The sequence below is a fragment of the Ascaphus truei genome, chromosome 10, assembly GCF_040206685.1.
Source record: "Ascaphus truei isolate aAscTru1 chromosome 10, aAscTru1.hap1, whole genome shotgun sequence".
Classification (NCBI taxonomy): domain Eukaryota; kingdom Metazoa; phylum Chordata; class Amphibia; order Anura; family Ascaphidae; genus Ascaphus; species Ascaphus truei.
In genome coordinates this window covers 46,743,958-46,767,322 of record NC_134492.1, presented here as the reverse complement: position 1 = coordinate 46,767,322, position 23,365 = coordinate 46,743,958, and positions in this window count along the sequence as shown.

Genomic DNA, 23,365 nt, shown 5'->3' with positions numbered 1-23,365 from the left:
TTTACGTTAGTAGAAGATAAAAGATTCTGCACATTTCACTTAATGTATTATATGCTCTCAAATGAAAGCAAATTTCCAGTTTTGATTCTTACTTCTTTTTATGAAGATATTTACACGGAGTCAAACATTAAGATACTCCAACTAACATGAAGCATTGGATGTTTCTTGCAAAAGAAAGAGAACATGTTGAACCTTATTTCAGCCTTATTTGTTAGTGTGTAGGCACTGATCCAAGAAGTTGGTGATATTAAAATAATAGCACCTTCTGAGTGTTTCCATAGCAACATTCCATTGGTATTTTGACTATTGCAGAAGTTGATGTGTTGAATCAATTTGCCAGAACAGCATATTATTCAATTCATGAAACTCAAGAGGCTTGAAGAGTTTAATCATTATACAAAGTTATTTTGTTTAGAGAGAATTTTCTCCTGGGTATATTACATTTTAGAACTCTCTGTTATAAAGGGGTCAATTTGATCCTTGCTTTCACAATCTATTCTACTATCTTTTATTTCAACCAGAAAATGACAGTTTTACCGTGAGCACCCCCTTCCAAAATAGTGACAGTCGGCAAAAAACTCACTTTCATAGTTTTATTCGTGACCTGACTTACCAAGACTTCCACAAATATTGCTCAGCAAGGAGAGACAGTTCTGTGATTTAAATACAAAACGGAAAACATATGTGTACACTGTATGTAAACCTTATTTGTTTAATTTCAATTTCTGAAAAATACATTTGCTTCTATAGAGGCAAAATACATTGCTATACATTATTTAGCTTGATATAATTTGTCTTTTTTCTTCTTGCATTTATGTTTTCAAACAAACATGTAAAATATTCAATATATGTTTAGTATGACTGGCCAAATGAACGTAAAAAAAATAGCTCTTTTAGGAGCGTTTATCAAGAAAAAAATTATCTGAAACAGTAAATTTAATTACTGGGACAGTTCTGTAATTGTAATAATACTGCATCTATGATGCATTTTATTAGCAATGTAAACAAATGGATTTGAAAAGATGCTGTTGTCTGGGCTGAGGAAATCTATTTCCATTCAAATGTATATTTTCATTATATTTGCTATTTTAAGAGTGCTGCTTTAACCTGGGGGAAGTGGCATACTATTTCTATCTGGTGCTGAGATACTAAGCTCAGTCAGGCTATTTAGCGTGTAGAAAAACATGATTAGACCTACCAGACATCTCTGTAAGGATTTCAGAGCCTCAGCAAACAGGAGCAGTTCCTCAAATTTTTATTAAACAAGTGTAGCCATGGCTGGTACAGGGCTATATTTCCTGCCTCCTAACACGTAAGTCCTAGTAGCTACAGGCAGTGTCAGGCTATCTTGAGGGTTTATCCCCCTCATGCTGCTTCTCCGAGTGACCGGGGTGGAGGTGAAACTGGGTCTGTGTACAGCCAATCATTGTGCAGACCTTGTGCCCCCCCCCCCCCCCCCCTGTTACCTAGGGAGGAAGTGTTCTGAATTATAGTTTAGTCTAGAGTTCAGTTGCAGCGGAACTGGAGCAAGTCCTCCCAGAGTGGGGGATGGGGGGGAAGCAGTGCTACACACGCTTACAAATGTATTTCTGCATTGAGATGTTTAGTTACATTACTAAATTTACGCAATAGAAGTAGTCTCACAAACCTGATAACTCACAGGATAAAACAGATACATACTGAACACTAAATAAACAGGCAGCTGCCTAAAACTGCTATATTTAAGCACAGAAACCCCCACCCTGACCTCCCACATCCCTCACCCAAACGCTGCTAAGGTACTTCTTGTATTAAGTAAATAAATACAAAAAGTTCACAACTCAGGATTGAACATCCTCTGGCCCGATAAATGCCAGTAGAATTTCATGACAATACTGGATCACCAGTGTGTACTAGTGTGGGAAGGGAGGGAGGGAGAGACAGCCTTTGCATCAGCCTGAAGACAGTGAATAAAGTTTGGTGCAATAAGGGATACATTTATGAAGGTACAGATGTAGCAGCCATTATTTTAACAAATCATGCGTTCACGTATACTTCGGAATACCCATGTCATGGTGCTGGATTTCTTCCAACCGTACCGCCTTAAGACGTTAGTGCATGTGAGTGCATAAAATGGCATTTTAGTATTCTGGCTTTTAAACACCTGAAATTTGCACAGTAGCACAGTAGCACAGTACTGTCTGTACACATTACAATTCATTAATTTCATTGCATTTAATCTATGAAATTCAAACAAAGCAACTGCGATAAACATGTGTGCCTGGGGCGATTGGCCGCGTTCATGCCGCGTGGAGTACAGTATCGCACACGAAAACGGCGCTGTTAAAAATATAATAATTGCTATAGTGATCCACGGCCAATCTAAATGACAAGGGCAGGTAACAAATACACACAGAAATAGTAAAAGTGTCTCAGGTACAGATGCAGCGGCCGTTATCGAAAAATTTCTCAAGGGTGTGGTGGTCCGAAACGGTCCACTGCAGACTAAATGGCCCATCGGATTAACACAGCAGGGTTCCCTGCTGTGTTATATAATGGAGAAATGAATCTCCCTGTGGTGCAATAGGAACCAATCAAAGTCCAGGACACCAAATAAACATCTTCTGAATTCTTTTGTAATAGTAATATATAGGATGCAATGTTAACATAAGCTGTATAATGACCAAATAATTAAAGCGCTGGACTAGAAGCCAAGGGGTATCTCACAATAAAGGGGAAACCCATGGAGTCAAATAGCAGCCAGCTACTCTAGGTCAATTCTGTGTATCTTCCATAGGCATTGAGCCAACAGCAGGAAAAAAAATTAGTACTCACAGACAGCTGTTAGTGTGTTCATTCTGGCGTGCATCCCGTTATTGAAGTCCAAAGTACAAGTAGAGAGAAAAGCAAGGAGCACTGCAGCAAAGAGAACTGGAGGCAGATCAAGGGTTAAAAACAAAAAAGTTTTATTCAATAGATCATGCCCATGAGAGAGCTCTCTTATGGGCATGATCTATTTAATAAAACTTTTTTGTTTTAACCCTTGATCCAGTTCTCTTTGCTGCAGTGCTCCTTGCTTTTCTCTCTACTTCCCTGCTGTGTTAATAATACCGGGTTGTACCTGTCTGTAAGAGACGCGCATTAAGTGATAGGCTGAATCAGTCACTATACCTGCACACCTTTAACAGGCGATCGCAAGGGTTTAATTTAATTTGAATACTACAGTATTGTAGTAGGGAATCTCTGGAGCTGAACCACATTGATTTAAGGTCCAGGGACCCTTACTTCTCGAGTTAAAGGCCCTGTTATTGGGTGCTGGTATCCCCGCTATGTTAAAATCATGAGGGTCACGTGACCACGGGATTTTGACATTGCAGGAGATACCGGCACCCCATAACAGGGACTGTATCTCAGGAAGTAAGTGGTACCCATGCCTGGAATCAACTTTTTTCAGCTCAAAAGACCCCCTGCTTCTACACACTAGTATCAACCCCTCCCCCCCAACCCCCAAGAAAAATCATTATCATAGCGATTAGCTGCTAAGGCAAGGAAGCTGCTTAAATTATTTTTTTTATTAATAGCGCAGGGGGTCTCCTGAGTTAAATCGCTTTGATTTCAGCCTCGGGAACTCCTGCTTCCAGAGATTCAAGCCCTGCAATGTTAAAATACTCCGGTCACATGAGGCTGTCTGTCTGTCTCAGCTTGCTGAGATCTGGTCATGTACAATTTCCTTTGCCTTTAGCATTTTTCAGCAGGACTCCTGTGGTTTTGTCTAGTGTAGCAGTAGCAGCCTCTGCCGGTGTTTGTTGTAGACTTCTCTGTGGATGTGCTTATACTCCCACTTAGTATTCTTAGGGGCCTACGCTATAAGCGTACATAAAAAAAATCGCCAGGCCGTACAATTTGTCAGTTTTGTGAGCGTTGCTATCACGGTATTCGGAAAGCCTCAATGGCTTGTGATAGTAAAATTACCAAAGCGGGCAAGTAGTCGGCGACTTGATGATCACCTCTCTGACAAGGCCAAATCCGCCAAATTGTTTTAGCTGCAGAGAGAGAGCCACCTCTCCCTGCGCATATCTCGCCAGAGATCGATGTGTTTTAATATTAATTTTAATACTAGTGTAGATGAGTAGCGGTTCCCCAGAGGAGAACTGCATTGATTTCAGGTCTGGGACCCACTGCTCCCTGAGATACAGGCCCCATTATGGGGTGCAGGTATCTCCTATGCATTTTATTCCCACGGTCACGTGACGATAGAAATGTAAATGCATAGGAGATATCAGCAACCCATAATGGGGCCTGTATCTCGGAAGCAGGGGGTCCCCGGACCTGAAATCAACGTGTTTCTGCTCCGAAGACCGCCTGCTCATCTACACTAATATTAAAATGTATATAAAAACAGCTACTACACACAATAAACATTAATACCCACCTCCTTTACCCTACATGATTGATACCAAAGGCCACAGGTGTCCGGTGGTCCTCAGGTGATCCGAGCGGGTGTTTAGGGGACCTCAGGTTGTCCCCATGGGTGTCTGGGGGTCCTTAGGTGGTCACCCGGATGTCTGGGAGTCCTCAGGTGGTCACCCGGGTGTCCAAGAGTCCTCAGGATGTTCATGTGGGTGTCTGGGGCCACTCAGGTGGTCCCCGCGGGTCCCCACTGGCCTGCAGTAACAATCCTGTGGCAACCCCCCCAACAACACATTCTTTGCTTTTGTGTTTTCTTCTCCATATGAGGTCCATAAAGTGTCCACATACCAGAGGATTCCGGTCTATGGAGTAACAGTATCATGTGTTATCAGTGTTGATTTATTCACTGGGTTAATTTGTACATTTTATTGTATATTTTGTCATTTTACGCCATAAATACGTGATGGTTTAGTATAGTAATTAAGGGGTTAATACATCCTCCCCTGCTACCAAACCGGGAGGCCTAACAACCCACACCCTGGGACTACTATAACCACCCTCTACCCATTGATTGGAATAGTGGTATATCATAACCATATAATATGGGCATGATAAGCCAAAATAGCAGTCAATGGTCACCCTAATAACAAAAGCATGAAGGCCAAAAATACACAATAATAAAAGATATACACAAGCACCTTATACTAACCTTATTTGTTTCTTTGAGGAGGTAAGTAGGAATTTAGACCAGGGCGATGCAGTTGATGTGGTCTACTTAGATTTTGCAAAGGCTTTTGATATGGTTTCACACAAGATGTTGGTGCACAAAATAAAGAAAATTGGACTCAGTAATAATATACACTATGCACCTGGATTGAAAACTGGTTAAAGGACAGACAACAGAGTGTTATCATAAATGGAACTTTTTCAGGTTGGTCTAAAGTCATGAGTGGAGTACCTCAGGGATCGGTACTGGGACCCCTGCTTTTTAACTTGTTTATTAATGACCTTGAGGTTGGCATAGAAAGCAAAGTCTCCATCTTTGCTGATGATACTAAATTGTGTAAGGTAATAGAATCAGAGCAGGATGTAATTTCTCTTCAGAAGGACTTGGAAAGACTGGAAACGTGGGCAGGTAAATGGCAGATGAGGTTTAATACAGATAAATGTAAGGTTATGCATTTGGTATGTAAGAATAAAAAGGCGAATTAAAAATTAATTGGGGGAATCCTTGATGGAGAATCAGGGGGGTCTACGGAGCTGGTATTAATGCGGGGAAGCTCCGGAGACACCTGGCTTCAATCCAATGTGGATCCCATCTCGCCACCCTTAAGGTCGCAAGATCAGAACCTGTGAGTTGCTTGCGAGTTACAGCCACAATGTGAATCTTGGAGCTACTAGAATAGCTCGATTTCACAAAAAATGCAAGTTTGAGCATTTTTTGAGCTCCTGCACGGTTTGTCTGTGCGGAAGCTCTATAGATATGGGAGAAGCACTTATCAAGTGAGTTTGGCATGTTATCAAAGCTTTCTGAAAAACTACACTTATAAACTCATTCGAGAAGTGCCCAAAATACTCGATAAGTCACTTATCGAAGATACTTGAATAGCCCCTTAAGTATATTATTGAATGTATGTTACACGCTGCTTATGTTTCTAACTAATAAAAATACAATACAAATTACAAATCTGCCATGATGACTGCAAAGCTATAAAATATTTCTGAACTCACTTTAGGTCATTTTTTAATTCTTTTTTTATAGAATTGAAAACCAGCATAGACAAAAATATGTGACTGTTCCTTTAATGAGTTTCAATTGTACAGTACATAGAACATGATGGTACTAGTGAAGATAAAGGTAAGTCTGTTTGATGGAACTATTTAAATGTGAGTTAGTTGCACTATTGCCCCAGCAGTCAGTTTTTTCTTACAAAGGTCAGGGTGTCACTTAGTCAAAGCTGAACCACAAATGATGGGAAAAAAGCATATCACAGTTCGAAACATTTTTTCTAAGTTCCACATTTTATCTGTAGACTATTACCACTTGCTAATTAACTTCACCACATAACAGGTGGTTGTAGCTCTCACAATAAAAAAAAGAAGCTATATAGTATCATACATACTCCTTCTTTTATTGAGCTCAACCATCTGTATCAATGATCTGTCATACATTTTTCAAGATACTGTACTTATTCAAACACTAAAGAGAGAATGTTCTAACTCATTTTAATATGTAAAAGGCACCTTCTCTAACTGCTGAGTGCTGTTTTTTTTTGTTTTTCTATGGAGACAGACTGTTCAATGTAAAATTAAAAGCTTTGCACTCATAAGGCTTTTTTAGACATCAAAGTGTTCTACAGAACCAATTAACACTAATATACAGTTATAATTAGCCAATTAAAATTGTAACTCATTTGTTCACCTAAAAAGGTTTAAAGAGTAAATATATTGTTGCCATGTTTACACCCTCAAAAGAGACTATAGAGATGGAAATGATAAAAAAAATCAAAGTTAAAAAAATAAGAAAATAATACATTTTTGATTGACTCCACTTTCTCAGTGGAGTGAATGCAAGAGAAATATCCAATGTGCAGTACAGCTGACACATAATCTGCTTCCTGGTTCCTGTGCTGAAGCGCTGGATCCCCAGTACCAGCCTTACCCTGTTCCTGAGACCTGCTGCATTCACCCCAGGCAGTCCGCTTCCTGGTTCCTGTGCTGAAGCGCTGGATATACAGTGCCAGCCTTGCCTTGCTCCTGAGACCTGCATTCTCCCCTTGCAGAGACCTTGTCATGGGCCGCTCCCGCTCTTTGTGCAGATGCCATTCCCGCGCTTCAGCTGCTACGCTGAAGTGGTGTGCTCCTTACTTCCTGTTGCCGAACTCCAGCCTGGACATCGACTACCCTACCGTCTCCAATCCTGACCCTGGTGTGTCAATGGATTACCCTGGCCTCTCCAACCCTGATCCTTCTACGATTGACTATGGACTGCACAATCCTGAACCGGCTTCGTTGTCAAAGGACGGTGTATTCACATCCCCACCTCAGCCCAGCGGTCCGGTCCCGGTTTGTGGCGAGCACGTCCATTACAGTATGCTCAGCCCCACAAACTCGGACCGCCCTGTGGTGAGGGTACGACTATTCCTGTCTGAAATACTGTCTGAAGACCGGTTCCTGATTGAAATAATGCCCCCACCTGAAACCCAGTCCCTGTTTAAAGGTCTAACTCCATCTGAAAGACTGCTCCGTAAAGAACTCCTTATTAAAGCCCAGCACCTTAGAGGGTTAAAACAGACCCTGCTCTCCTGTGTCCCTTCTCCTGGTTCCCCTGTGACTTGGGAGAAAGTTGTTTCTGTGCAACTGGCGCAGGCTCAAAGTATACTCCATGAACTGTCCCTAGCTTTGGATCAGTGCATAAAAGAGCATGACCATCTCCTCGCCAGCTAAGCTGTTACTGGACGGTTCCCCTGTGCTATTAGTTCCTGTTGCTAAACCTTTTGAGGTGCCTCCTTCTCCTGAAAATTGCAAACTGATTTTGTTTCTCTGAAGCCAAAAGAAGAGTTTGCCATGACCCCTGGTTTTGATTTAACCTCTCATTTCTCTGACTCTGATGTTTTGCCTACTTTAACCCCTGCTTGTAAACCCTTTGAGACACCCATTGTGCATTCTTGTAACCCAGTGTATCTGTCTCTGATCCCTTAGTAAGCTCTGAGTCTCCCCTTACTGCTTCTAAGGATTCTCCAGCACTCCCTGGGTTAACCTGTGCCACTACTATAACTCCTGATGTACCGTAAAGCCAGGCTTCCTGGGGGGGGGGCTTGCGGTGACGTCTCCGACTATGGTTGGGTAGGAGAAGAGCTCCCCGGACCCACCCGCATAATATTCAGATTTAGCACTCTTCCCCCTAGATTTTTTCAAAGCTTTTTGGAAATAAAGAAAGAGAGAAATGGCGTCGTCAGCCAACAAATAAAAAAAACTAGAAATCAAGTAGTTTCCAAAATGTTCTCGCCATCGCAGAAGAGCACAGAGGAAGCAGGCACAAACCAAGATGGCGCCAAAGCACGAGGCCCCTCGATCCCACCAGCCAGGCGAGTAATGAAGGACAACCCAAAGATGGAGAAGCCCATAACATCATCCTACCTGGAGGAGCTATTTGCTTCAATGCACACCAAGTTACATACATCTCTACAAGCGGACCTCAAAGCATCGGTGGCCGACCTCAAGCAGGAGATCAAGGCTTTGGTGGAATGGACGACAGCTGTGGAGGGGGGGCTGGAGGAGGCCTTTGGCCGGCAGGCAGAAATGGAGAATGAGATTACCCGCTTAGGGAATGAGATCACGTACCTCAAAGAGGTGTTGGAGGACCAGGAGAACCGGGACAGGTGGCAAAACCTGTGACTCCGCAATATCCCAGAGGCGGTTCTTCCTGGCCACCTCCGACAATATTTGCTAGATCTGTTCACCATGGTGTGTGGAGAAATAGAAAATATGGACCTTGAGATTGACCGGGCCCACCGTGCCCTGGAGCCGAAGTCGGATGATCCCCGACGTAGACGGGACGTCATAGTGAGGCTCCAAAGTTACAAGACAAAGGAGCAAATTATTGTGGCCTGTCGCGGGAAAGATACTGTGGTCTTCCAAGAGGAAACTTTACAAGTTTATAATGATCTAACGAGGATCACTATGAATCGCCGGCGGGAGATGAGGCCGCTGACTGCCTTCCTCCGTGAAAATGGAGTGAAGTACCGCTGGGGATTCTCCTTTAAGATAACTGCAAACAAGGGAGGTAAATTCCTAACACTAAGGAGCCCAGAGGACATGGCGCCATTTGCCCGAGTGTTGGGCCTAACGCCTCCACCTTCCTGGACTGAAGCTCCATCGACCTCGAGAGATGAAGAATCTGAAAGCGGCCCTGCCCGAGCATCAGAAAGAATAGCCGCGCTCCAACAGGCTAAAAGCAAGTGATTGAGAATGTGTTCTGCCCTAATTGGCCGTTGCCTTACCCCTGCTCCTTGGAGAGCTGTTCTGTCAGAGTTCCATGGAGGTCCAGATGGTTGACCCAATGTGACATATCAAGGTATCCTCCCCCCTTACGTCAATAGCTTGCAAGGAGAAGATTGGTCAATAAGTTGTCTTTACCTGCCCTTCTCAGCCCCCTCCCTTCGGTTCCTATTCCCCCTCATTCCCCTGCCCCCTCTCTCCCTTCCCTCCCAGCCCTCCCCCCCCTCCCCCAAGACATGGTCATTGTTTAATGTGTTTTTGTGAAAGGAATAAGCTTAGATGAAAATGTGATGTCATTATGAAAGCATTTTATTGATCTGTTTTCAATGTTAAATATGTACGTGGTGATGGTTTGTAGGGGGCAATTTCCCCCCCTTCTTCCCCCCCTCTCCCTCCCCTTCTCCCATCCCCCTCCTCCTCCCCCCCTTTTTTGCCCCCATAATTGTTCTTTCGCTTCTGCCGCCTATTGTGTTGCTTTCCGAACAATGAGAAGAGTGCAAGTTTTATGTATTATGTTAGGGTCCAGACCTGCTGGTCCCTGCTTGCTGGCGACACCGGATTCACCCCCTAGGGGCCCTAGGCTCCAAAAGACAGTTGGAGAGATGGACGGTTGAATTCTCTTAAGGTCTTATCAAGACCTATTCAATCTTCTCTTCTACCTGCGGGTACTGTCCCTGCTGGTCTTTCCCTTTCCTTTCTCTCCAGCTGTTCCCCCCTCCATCTTATCCCCTTCTCCCTCCTTGCCCCCCTCCCTCCTGCCCTTGTTCGCCATTTACGTTCTGCCCCCTGAGGCTACTTTCCTTGACCGATCTCTGGATGGGTACTCACCCACTAGAGGGATGTATCAGGACCTCCCCAGTGGGAGAGGAGAGGTTCCAAGGTCCCACATAAAATACAGACCTAATGGCTAACCGATCTCTGATCAAATTGGTTTCTTTAAATGTGAAGGGTTTGCAGAACAACAGAAAAAGGAGACTAGCTCTCCAAGAGATGAAAACATCTGGGGGAGATATTATCTTTCTTCAGGAGACGCATTTCACATCCCGAGACCCGCCTAAAACATTTAATAGTGTATTTCCAATGAGTTTCTACTCGTAATTTAGTAGTAAAAAGCGTGGGGTCGCTATCCTGATCCGTCAGGGAACCCCATTCAATCTTATAAAACGGTTGCGGACCCAGATGGTAGATATCTAGTGATATATGGCTCACTTTCCAGCTCAGCGATTGCCCTGATCAACCTATATGTACTGCACCGACACACTTTATTCGAGCAAATACCCAGTATGTACCTGGCAGATACCTGGAATGCGCCGCTCCTCACCTCTGACAAGCCCCGTTGCGTTTGCCTTCCCAGCCTGGGTTCATGCCTGGCTGACGGGCGGCTGATCTGTTAAATGATAATGATTAAGATTTAATAGGCTGCAATGCTTCGCGTGTCTACCAGATGGCATAAATTCATGAATTGTAATGCAGTATATATATATATACTGTGCAGTATTGCAGCCAGCGGGAATAAAATGCTTCAATCCCTGCTTGGAAAATACCTCAATGCACTCGGGCAGAAAACAGTCACAAACCTCAATACACCCGGGTATACCCGAATTCGTGGGACTAGCCGAGCTCGAATAAAGTGTGTCGCCAGTGTATTTAACGAGAATCAGAAGGATTTTTAAAAAAAAGGTTCTTGAGGAGGTTGACACTGAGTACCTATCTTCAATGGTTATAGGGGGTGACCTAAATATGGTTTTAAACCCCACTGAAGACAAATCAATTACTTTAGGCCATCCACACTCGGTTCTTTCCCAGAAAACAGGGAAAAAGTTTAGAGAGATAATCAAGGATTTTTCTTTAGCAGACATTTGGAGATCCCAACATCAAGGCCAAAAGGACTTCACTTCCTACTCGGTCCCTCACCAGACCTATTCTCGTATAGATTATTTTCTGGGTACCAGGAATGTACTAGAGGCCTCTTTAAATTCGGACATAGGCCCGATCACGTGGTCGGACCATGCACCTATTATATTAACCCTTTCAGTTCCATTTGTAAAATCAAATTCGTATAATTGGAGACTAAATGACTCTCTATTAAATCACCCAGAAATAGAAAGGGAGATCAAAACAGCACTCACAAATTATTTCACACTCAACCTAGGCTCTGTAACATCACCGGCGGTTTTGTGGGAAGCCCATAAGGCCACAATCAGGGGTAATTTTCTCTCTATCGCGTCCCACAGAAAAAGATCAAATTAGAAGTGGTCAAGGATTTGACAGACACAATTATTAAGTTGGAACAACAACATAAAGCCAACCCTTCAAGAACAGTTTACAAAACACTGACCTCCGCCAGAAAGGAATTAAAGCAAAACCAGCTGGAAGATGTAGAAAAGGCCCTTACATGGACCAACCAGCGATATTATGACAAAGGCAATAAGGCTGACAGACTTCTTGCTAGTAAGCTAAGGGGGATTCAGAAAAGATCTCAGATCACAGCGATCAAGAATGGGTCTGGTGAGATATTATATAATGATAAGAAAATTGCGGATGAATTTACTAAATTCTATAACAAATTGTACAGACTAAGGGCTCAGAAAGGAAGTCCAGAACCTGTAGTGTCAGCATCAATTGCTGAATATTTAGACAGCTCCCTAACGGAGGAGGAAAATTCCTTACTTAATGCCAAAATAACGAAAGAAGAACTAGCAGACGTGGTAAACACACTAAAGATTTCCAAACCTCCCGGCCCAGATGACTTTACCAATGTCTACTATAAGAAATTTCTACCGGTTTTATCTACTCATCTGTTGAACCTGTTTAATTATTTTATGGAAGGGAGCCTGATCCCACCATCAATGTCTCTAGCGAATCTAGCAATCATACACAAGGAAGGCAGAGACCCAATGCAATGTGGCAGTTACCGCCCAATTTCCCTCCTGAACAACGACCTTAAAATATATAGTAAGATCCTGTCCACTAGGTTGAACCCTATATTACCTAGATTAATAAATAATGACCAAATGGGGTTCGTGGCTGGCAGACAGGCCTCGGACAACACTCGTAAGATAATAAATATAATTGACCATGTCCACCTCAAAGGTACCAAGGCAATTGTGTTAAGCTTAGACGCAGAGAAGGCGTTTGACAGAATTTATTGGTTATTTCTTGATAACACTAAGAAGAAATTTGGTTTTAACGACTCATTTTTAGAGGGAGTTCAAGCGCTTTACCGCAATCCATCTGCTAGGGTCAGGCCCCCAGGTGGAAATGCAGAGAGATTTAAAATTAAAAACGGTACAAGACAGGGGTGCCCCCAGTCCCCCCTCCTTTTTGCTCTAAATATTGAACTTCTAGCAGCCAAAATACGAGTAAATATGAATATTCAGGCTGTAGTAATTGGAAAAACAAATGATAAAATATCCCTATTCGCGGATGATATCATTGTGACTCTCGCTCGTCCACAAATTTCCCTCCACAATCTTCAAAAAGTATTGGTGTAATTTGGTAAAATATCAGGATATAAAATTAATAATGATAAATCTGAAGCCATAAATCTAAATTTATCAGAGTCAGAGGTGAAATTGTTTAAGCTAAATTTTAATTATAGGGGGAGCTCGTCATACATTAAGTATTTGGGAGTGAATGTATCAAGGAACTACCACTCACTATATCAACACAATTACCCAGCCCTTTTTGGGAAAATTAAAAAAGATCTGGATAAGTGGGGAGGGATACCAAATCTCATGGATCGGGAGAAGGATTTCGATTAAGATGAATATTCTCCCCAGATTGTTATATTTTTTCCAAACACTCCTGGTCCATGTCCCTGGCTCTGAACTGAAGAATATCCAGAATAGGCTGTTTAATTTCATTTGGCAAGGCAAACGACCTAGGGTTGCTAGATCAGTACTGATGTCACCAAGAGTAGGAGGAGGCCTGGGAGTTCCAGACATATCTAAATATTACCAGGCTGCCCAACTAAATCAAGCGGTGGTATGGAATGCCGACCCGGGCAAGTACTGTTGGCTAGACATAGAATCTCACTACGCTAAACCGCCTTCTCTGCCAGCTTGCCTTTGAAATATGGACAGAAGGGACATGCAAAGCATAAATTCAAACTGGGAGCGATGAGACATACTTGGAATGTCTGGCTGAAATCCAAAATGAAATTTAGTCTCTCCTCCACTAGCTCCCAACTTACGCCAATTACCAATAACCCTAAATTCCCTCCAGGTTGTGATTCCAAACATTTTGATCAACTTAAATAAAAGGGGATCAGGGTGATCGCCGACCTATTGAGTCATGGGAAGTTTTTGAGTTTCCAAGAACTACGGTCCAAACACGAAATTCCAGAATTGGACATGTTCAAATATCTTCAAATTAGGCATTTTACCCCAAAAATATCCCCCAAATTGGTACTCGCCCCTCTCACCAGATTTGAGAGGCTGTGTTAGAATGGCACCCATCAGAAAGGTCTAATAACCAAAATATACGCTGAAATGGAGATACTGATGCAGCGGCCGTTATTTGAACACATCACGGCGCCGATTTTGAGTTCTCTGCTGTTCCCCATGCAACATGAACGCGGCCAATCGCCCCAGGCACCAGCGCTTATTGCGGATATTTTGTTTGAATTTCATGGATTCTGTTTCTTTGTTTGCAATAAAATGGATGAATTGTAATGTGTACAGTACTGTGCTACTGTGCTACTGTGTCAATTTCATGTTTTTAAAAGCCAGAACACTAAAATTCGTTTTTGTGCGCTCACATCTTAGTGCGGGAAGGCTGGAATTCATCGCGCGGTTTCAAATCGGGATTTCGATGTACATGACGGATGAAGTGTTCGAATAACAGCCGCTGCATCAGTATCAGCGGTCCCCCCTGTCCATGAGTATGTTCTCAAATGGGCAGCGGCATTGAATATAGATGTATACAGAGCGGATTGGGAAGACATATGGGAATCGGCCCCAGGAACTTCCATATGTACAACAACGAAGGAAAACATTTATAAGATATTATTTCAGTGGTATCTCACCCAGTGAGGCTAAAACAAATCTACCCTCTGGCCTCTGATCTTTGCTGGAGAGGCTGTGGACAAAAGAGGGACAAGGCCCACATTTGGTGGACATGTCCAGAAATGGAAAAATATTGGCTTACTGTACAAACATTAATAAAAGAGGTAACGGACCTCACAGTATTTATTGATCCACTGACCTACCTACTGGCCAGGCCAATGGAAGAAATTGACCGACCAGTGAGGAAATTAATCTCCTTCATCCTCACAGCGGCAAGGTGCGTGATTGTGGCCTCCTGGAAGAAGGTCACTACCCCCCCTAAGCAAATGGTAAAAAAAAAATTCATGAGGTAATGCTCATGGAAAAGCTGATGGCTTTTCTTAAACGATCCATGACAGCCTTTAATAAAATCTGGGAAACATGGCTAATATCATAGTCAAAAATTATTGAACCCCACTGCCAAGGGAAGGGGTGCACGTGCACCAATCCCTCGATTAGAGGGACACCGATTTTTGGCCACAGGGGAGAAGGGGGTTGACCCCACCACTCCCACCCCCTTCCTCTCCCTCCATCTCCCTCCCCACTTCCCCCCCCTCTCCTTCCCCTCAGAGAGTACAGCGGGAGACAGTGTCTTCCGCCCTAACCGCTGCGTCACAGGAAGTGACGTCACCGGACGTGACGTATGCAGAAGGATCACCAAGTGACTGTACGAGCGGCATCCCCCAACGAGTCACCTACGGCTCTCTGCAATGAGTGTTAATACTGTGCAAATGTGAGTGTACTATCTATGTGTATTTATGCCATAATATACCCTTATGCACTACACTATTTTGTGCTCTCTTTTTTCATTATATTCTTGGGAGGTCCACTCAGAAATTACGGACTCCTATAGCCCATCAGATGTACTGAATTGACACCTATATCATCAGAAGGCATCAATTATACCAGGGCTCCAGTCAGAGAGAGAATGGTCTCTGACATGTCTGTTTTTTAAATACACATTGTGAGTGAGACCTTTTATAGAGATATTATTTGTTCCCATTGTATTTGGTCTGCACTATTATGTCTTCCATTTTTTCCCCTGTTTATCATCCCAAGATTTGAGCGCTCACCCCCACCTGGAAGAAAAACGCATGAACTCTGGACCTGGACAGTCCTTTAAGGGTGTAGAGCTGCTATTTTTATATACTCATTCTCACATTGGTGAAGGATTTTTTCACATCACATTTTTATTTATTTTTTATTAACCTTTGCATTTGCATTTATCACATTTATATCACTTTATTGTCGTTTAGTCACTGTTAGAAGCGCCCGGTACCATTGTTTTGCTATTATCTCTCTTGGAACCATCTGTAGTACTTGTTTCTCCTACAGATTCAAAGGACCCAGTGTTCAAAACTGAGTTATACGTCCCTGATTCTTCCACAATTTTTGGGGTACCCACTAGTGACTTCTCTTCCTCTGTCGCAAACTCAGGGCTACCTCCCAGGGAGGTTTCTGTAGTACCGAATGTATCTACGGATTCAAAGGACCCTGTGTCTAAAACATATTTTTTCTGCACCAATTCCTCTATTGTATTGCGTGAAGCCATTGAATCTAGGACTTCCCCTCCGAAGTCAAGTTCGTGTTTTCCTGATTCTCGTTCTGTGTTTTAAGTACCCAGTTCTAACCCCAAAAATGTTGTGTCTGTCAGCTTTTCCGCTCACCCAGCCTCCTGCGGTACTGGATAAGATCTGTATTGATCCAACCACTCTCTCTTTACAAGCAGCTTTAATACCTATGGGTTCCTGTGTGGTGCTTGATGTGTTCACTCTGGACTCCTTGTCATCATCGTCTAAAACTGAAATACCCCCATTGAACTTCCTTGTCTTGCCTGAGATGCCTATCCCTGCTTCTGGTGCTCCCACTGTGGGCACAGGCATGCCTCTCTCTGCTGGTTCTTTGGTGTCTACTGCATCCTCTACGGATGTCCTGATTTCAGACCTGATGCTCCCTAAACTCCATATGCCTTTGGGGTGCTGGCCTCTTATCTTTTGCCAGTACCGTGGCAGAAAACTATGTAAACACTTCAACCATCAAACAACTTGCTAGGGTTAACGGGCCTGGTCTTTAACAAAAGAACTGTATCAATATCTTTCGGTGAACCCTCCCACCATATACCCTCGCTAACCACTGCCCAGATTTCCTTTGGAGGAAAAAATGATCTCAAACTTCTACATGCCCATTTGAGCAATACCATTACTCTTCCAGGATGTTCCTCTACCACAACCGATCAACAATCACTCTGCCTTGTCTTGTACTCTGGGACTAGTGTTGAGTACCGGGCACCTGACTTGTGCCCCTCAGACTTCCCTGTTCTGGAATCTCCTGTTCTTGCACAGCTCTGGATTTCCAAATCATTTTGTGATGCTTTCTGTACCTCAAGAATTGCAGTACCTTCGTTTTCTTGTGTAAAGATTGTACTTGCCAATGGACTGCTGGATCATGGGCCTACTTCCTGCCTAAGACACTTCAGAAACCATTCTATGTCACCCAGATCTCTTATTGATCCGTCTCTTCCGGAGGCTTTGCCTAAAGGGGGGGGGAGGTGTACTGTAAGGAATCCGTCCCTGGTTTTGGCTTGAGTTCACTCTTGCAGTGTTGGTGAGCTCTTAGACAGACCTTCCCTTGGATTTGCAAGCACTTTCACCTGTGCTTGCAATCACTGCAGCTCTGTCTCTCTGGTCTGGCAATGGAGGAATTCCCACACACCCCTGTCTTGGGATTGGCTATCTGCCCTTCTTATACTGTGCTTTCCCTTTTCCTCATTGCTGAGCATAACCCAAGATTCACTTGGATGCAACTGTGTTTGCCACAAGCTACTTTGCCTTAGCCTTACCCTGTTCATGAGACCTGCTGCATTCACCCCAGGCAAAGGTCTGCCATTTGGTTCCTGTACTGAAGCACTGAATCCCCAGTGCTAGTCTTGCCTTGTTCCAGAGACCTGTTGCATTCTCCCCAGGCAGAGGTCTGCTTACTGGTTCCTGTGCTGAAGTGCTGGATCCCCAGTACCAGCTGTACAGGGTACCCAGTACCCTGTTCCTGAGCACAGCCAAATAGGAGCAAGGAGAGGATCCAAGTTACATTTTTTTTAATTGGAGGTCCTAAAACATAAAAAGCCTTCTACATGTTTCGAACAAGATGTTCTTTATCAAGATATTAGTGTTTTATACCCGTTTTATTATTTACATATTTTATATTTTTTTATATATTTTTTGTTATTCATTTTTATCCATATTATCATAATTTTTTAGCAATTTGAACCGTCATTTTTTTATCTTATTTATTGATCTGATTCAGTCGTCTTTTTGATCATGTATTGGTTTTATTCAGTGCTCTTCATGACTATACAGCTGCGGCCGCCTTTATCCATGGCGCTCTGCTAACCGCGGCCAGATGCGGTATATTTTCTTTTCTTCCGTAGCGCTTTCCGGTATGTTAGCGCTCGGATTTTTAGTGCTGTCCGCTATACTGCAATACCGTCTAAAAACACAGGTGGACGTTTGCGAGCTGTTGTTTTAAAATTCTAATAAGTCTAATGCATGTACAATGCATTATGTCTGTGTGCGCACGCAGTATTTGTAAAATGGAGGATTTACAGTATACAGTATTACAAAAATATAGCGTTGCTTCTTCTTCGAATATAAAATTATCACATTTCTATACAGTACTGTATGTACTGTATTATTTTGTAATCAGTACTTTTACTTTTACTTGTTTTCATACTCGTTTTATGCAGTATTATGCATGTACCATACATTGTTGAAACGCATAGGCGTGTTACAGTATCACATTTCGGCGCATACAGCGCTCTCCCTCTCGCCCCCGCACACACATGGCTAAAGTACTATTTCAACTTCTTATCTACAGTTCAGTACACCTCTCCCAAAGCCAGATGGCTTTCTGGCTTCAATCATCCCAAACCTGTCAATACATTCCTGCGTGTATAACGTACAGAGCCTGGTGTCACATTTCAGCGCCTGCGTGTAATCATGTGGAAGTTGAAGTCTGGAAAAAAAAATATATATATTTTTTTATGTTTCGTTTCCAGACATGTGTGCCTGCATAAAAATTCTTGTTATTCTGATATTCTATCAGTACTGTAGATTTTTCATGTTACACTGGTCATTCACATGCTTTATGTAATTTTTATTGATTTGGGGGTCTGGGGATCAAAACATTATGATGACCTGTTGAAAATATGTCTTTGAACTACAGTTCAGTATTGCTAATCCTTCATGCAGCTTTGACCCCCCTCCCCCCGCAGACACACGCAAGGCTCAAGTATTTCAACTTCGTATCGCCACCTCTCGAAAACCATTCATTTTCAAAAGCTTGGCTTTGTGCGTTTAATCTTCCTGAGCCAAGAGTCACATCTCTGCGCCTGCGTGTAATCCTCTTTGGGAAGGGACCTAGTTGATGATTAATGCGCATGCGTGTATAACTTCACAATCATGTGGAAGTTGAAGTCTGGAAAAAATATATATATTTTTTTATGTTTCGTTTCCAGACGTGTGCCTGCATAAAAATTCTTGTTATTCTGATATTCTATCGGTACTGTAGATTTTTAATGTTACACTGGTCATTCACAGGCTTTATGTAATTTTTATTGATTTGGGGGTCTGGGGATCAAAACATTATGATAACCTGTTGAAAATATGTCTTTGAACTACAGTTCAGTACTGCTAATCCTTCATGCAGCTTTACCCCCCTCCCCCCACAGACACACACAAGGCTCAAGTATTTCAACTTCTTATCGACACCTCTCGAAAACCATTAATTTTCAAAAGCTTGGCTTTCTGCTTTTAATCTTCTCGAGCCGAGCATCACATCTCTGCGCCTGCGTGTATTCCTCTTTGGGAAGAGACCTAGTTGATGATTAATGCGCATGCGTGTATAACTTCACAATAATTTTCAAATGCTTGGCTAAGCCCTTATGCTAATCCATTATGATGACCCCCCTCCCCCAACCCTTTGAGGCTTTGTTTACGGTAACGCATGCGCACTTGTGATAAACCCTTCTCGAATTGAATATGTTAATCTGATTATGTAACCAATGAATAAAAATGTAACCAATGAATAAAAATGTAAGCCTTCTTGAAGAATCCCCCCCCTCACACACATTGAAAGGGAATTTAAAGTTCAAAGAAAAAAAATGTGAATGTAATGAAATATTTCTTTTATTTTATCAGGAATAAAAAATACAAATAATCATTTTCAGTGTTTATCTTCTTTGTACACGTACAGTAGTGTACAGTAGTGTGCTGTAGTTCTTCTGTCAGTTGAAATTTCAGGGCCGGTGCATAATAATGGAAGAATAAAAAATACAAATAATCATGAATAATGCACATTTATAATAATAAAAACAGTAATACAAATTTTTAGTCTTTATCTTGTTCGTCATGGCCACATTGCATTCTGTAGTTCATTGCGAGAGGGGGGGATTTGTGTAAATCATGACTGTAGATACACTATACACACAGTTCACACAATTTACACATGATATCCCCCTCCCTCCACCGGTCCTTTTGTAGTGCAGCCAGCTGTCTATGAAAAGGAAAAAAAAAATTGGTGCAGTTAAGTGCATATAATTGCATTGTGTACTATAAAACTACTCCATATTGGACTACTGTACACTACCGACACACTTTATTAAAGTGTGGCCGGTACCGCAAGCCGGGAGATTTCCCGGCTTGCTAGTGGCCGCCCCTCGGCGTGCCGCGCGTCATAGACGCGCGGTCACGCGTCTTCGGGAGCCTGCGCCCCCTGCACGCGCGTCCAGGGCTCCCCGAGGGAGCCCTGGTGTCCCGCGATCGCGGGACGGCGGCAGGGGGTTCCGGGGGACCCGGCGGACCCGGCAGCGGTAGGGAGAGCGCCCCGATCGGAGGGCGCTCTTCCGCTGCTTCGGCGCGCGCCCGTCACCCTCGGGCGCGCGCCAAGCTACTGCTGCGGCCAAGAACGGGCAAATGCTCGAATAATCTTGGCCGCAGCAGTATGCAGTTACATCTGTCAAACTACTGTATACTGGAACTACTGTACTGTAAAATACTTTGTAACAAGATTGGTAGTGCAGCCAGCTCTCTCTAAAAATTAAAAATTAGTGCAGTAAAGTGCATGCTGTATACTGTAAAACAATCTGTGCCATACTTACCTGTATCATGCTGTACTTGGTGAGCCTGTACTTACCTTACTACAGTACAGTACTTCCTGATGCTTGCCAATTATGCTCTATCACAATGGGCAACACAGTCGCAATAGGGTCCATATATTTATTACAGTGTTCCACGGTGAGCACATCGTTCCAAAAACTGATTATGCCATTCACCAACTCATCCTTTTTTGAGGGTTTCACCACTTTCGGATATGGTCCTTCAGCTGATGCCAGACCATTTCGATAGGATTGAAGTCTGGCGATCTGTCATTGGTGGGGAATAAAAGGAGAATTAGTTAAAGAGATACACAGTAAACAGTGTGACAAAACGTGACACGGTTACCGTACTTACTCCGCTGGCGTCTTCACCCAGTTAATACCGCAGGCAAGAATATGCACAGTTGACGCGGTGTGCTTCGGATCGTTGTCCTGGTAGAAATGGTGACCATCTGGGAATTTACGTGTGATGTATTCCACAATCTCAGGCACTATTTGCTCTTGGAAAAACACTTTATTCATGATTCCTGTAACAAGAAAAGAAAAGTGCTCAAAATAATGCACACTACAGTAGTACAGTACAGTGCTTAACACTACAGCATGTGACTTTGTGCATTATTATACTGTACCATCAAAGATGACGATGCATCCTGCTCCACGCCTAGAGATGGCACCCCACACATGCATCTTCACTGGGTGTTTTGGACGCGGCTTCATAGATATGCGACCTTTTTGTGGCAAATCTCTCCAGCGATACAGTAGACTCATCAGTGAATCCTGAAAAGTTTTGCCACTGTCGATCCATGCCTGTGCCTGGACCACTCTCTTTATCTTGTTGACGTCCCTTATCATAGGGTACGCTCTGTAATGACAAGGAATCATTTTATAGGTACAGTTTATTAAACCACACTTTTACCTCCTGTACTGTCCAGTACTAACCTCACACGTCCATATTTCCATCCAATCCTGCGTCTCATCTTCTTAATGCTGGTCTCTTATACGGTTAGATTGTGATTTTTCTGCATAGTGTCTTTGACCCTTAAGGCACTCTTCTCATAATTCTCTTCACTTATTCTGTCAACCAGAACAGTTGTCTCCCTACAGTTTAAAGGAAAAACAACAATACTCACCATAGACTCACCATAGACTTTGCGAATCGGTTGGCGCCGAGCCACTGCCAGTCTCGTAGTCTTGATTTTACAAGTAGTTGAAAGGTGACAGCGGGCCTGCTAGACCTGTAGTTGCCAGCTGATGAAGCTGGATATCGCTTTGGTACATGCGAGCTTGCGGGTATCTGCACGTGAAATCCTGCTCAGTCTGCAGGTATCCAGGCGGGGGCTGATAGCAAGGGTTGCCGGTCAGCAGGCTTTCACAGATGGTCGGACCGTTATTAGAAGCCTGTGCTGGCGCTGGCGTATTGCTTGCCTGGGAATGACGATTCCTAGTTGGTTTTACAAAGGTACTGGAAAATTCAGGGGCAACACACCAATACCCTCCTCCTGTAACTCCGGGTGCAGGAGCAATTGGAAAAAAACGCGGATCGATACATAACTTTTTCCTTATCGCGCGCTTCCACCCCAGAGCATCTGGTGAAAATCTGTAAAAGTCATAATTTTCAATAAAATATTGATAAATTTGACCAACTGTGGCCATCTTATCATCTGCTGAACTAATTGCTGAACATATTAAATAAGCGTACGTTATGTTGGGCTTTCTGAACACGGACTGCAGTGATGTACTCATCTCTGGACCTCTCTGGACAATGGAATAGAACACCAGACAGTAGACAGTTTGCATTTAGTTTTTAATATGAAACACCGAAATAGATACAATGTTGTACAACTTCTTCAGTACCAAGGTCAATTCACAAAGGACCACTGTGGTATTTTTTATACACCTGGAAGTCGACACATTACTGACGCGCATGCGCATTACAATTCATGAATATCTGCCACCTGGCGGATACACGAAGAATTGTAACCAATTAAATCCGAAACATTCTCATTAAACCGATCAAGCGCGGTGGATGCCGGCATGATTGTGACATGAATACGGCACAAACGTCGCATGAAAGCGGCGAAGCTCGTGGCATTCGGAAAAAGTCACCGGAAAATATCGGTGAAGTGTTAGACTAAAATGGGCCGCGGCTGTATGCCAAGGTCCATTTTTATTCTATAGTGAGTCTGATTAACTTTATTTATTCCTTAATTTATTACTACTCTCACCGGCCCTAGCATCTTTTTCTACTTACATTAAGTCCAAATAGGATGCTTCTATTTCTGTACACAGCAATCATTACATCCTTATAATAGATCAAGTATGATGTTTTCAAACCGCTACGAACTATCTGTGTTTATGAGTTCATTTAATATATATTTTTAAGCTAATGATTGATTTTTCTGTACCCAGTATTTACTATATCCTTATAACGGATTAAGTATGTTCCTGTACCCAACATTTCTCACATCCTTATAATGGATTAAGTATTGTGTCTCTAAACTGCTATGTATTGTTTGTTTTTATGAGTTTTAATTTGTTGATTACCTTCAAGTGAATTACTGATGTTTTGGGTTACATAAGACAGTAAATAATAAAGGTATTCAATGAACCCTAGGACTTTAAAGTCCACATCTATATAATCATTTAATGATTAATGTGGTCATATTAAAACTAATATTTAAAGATTGTACATTCTTATTGCTGATATTATACAAAGTACATATTTTCTTGATTGTATCCATTCTAGCCAAGATGTTTTTGGCGAATATGCTTTTTGAAT